Source organism: Psammomys obesus, unplaced genomic scaffold, assembly GCF_907164565.1.
Source record: "Psammomys obesus unplaced genomic scaffold, mPsaObe1.curated_primary_1811, whole genome shotgun sequence".
Classification (NCBI taxonomy): Eukaryota; Metazoa; Chordata; class Mammalia; order Rodentia; family Muridae; genus Psammomys; species Psammomys obesus.
In genome coordinates this window covers 1,037,884-1,038,552 of record NW_026590561.1, presented here as the reverse complement: position 1 = coordinate 1,038,552, position 669 = coordinate 1,037,884, and positions in this window count along the sequence as shown.

Genomic DNA, 669 nt, shown 5'->3' with positions numbered 1-669 from the left:
ATCTTTATGAGCATATTTGAAACAGGGACCCTGTGGTCCTCGTGACTTAGGAGGCAAGGGAGCCTGGGTAGTGGCAGAGGCCAGTAGGATGGCCTTGGTCAGCATTTGGTATTTTTGCTTGTGGGCTTTTTCATCTCTCCCATGGCACACCTTAAAGGCCAGTGTTAAGACTCCTGCCTGTGGAGTCAGAAGTTCCCTCTCTACGCATTTAAGCTTATGATGTCGGGGTAACTTTGGGAGAAAAAAAAATAGGTCATCAGAAGTTGCCTACCCTCTGTACTTTCAGGCCCTAAATTAGTTTGTTGTAAGAGGGCCTTTGTAAGATGCTCTAGAAACTGAGACAGGTTTTCATTCTTGTTCTAAATGACCTCCTGGAGCTTTTCATAATTAACTGACTTAAGGGCAGCCTTGTGGAGACCAGCCAGGAGGCAGGTCGTGAACTGATCTCTGGCGAAAATGTCTTCTGCAGTATTTTAATCCCATTGTGGATCCTGGTCGGGCACTGCCTCAGCCCCAACCAGGTGTGAAGCATTTGTTTGGTGAACCTCATCTGCATGCATTCTAACCAGTTCCCAAACTTGCCTGTGTTCCTCAGGTAATTAACAGGTTATTGGTAAGAATCATATATATATATATATATATATATATATATATATATATATATATATA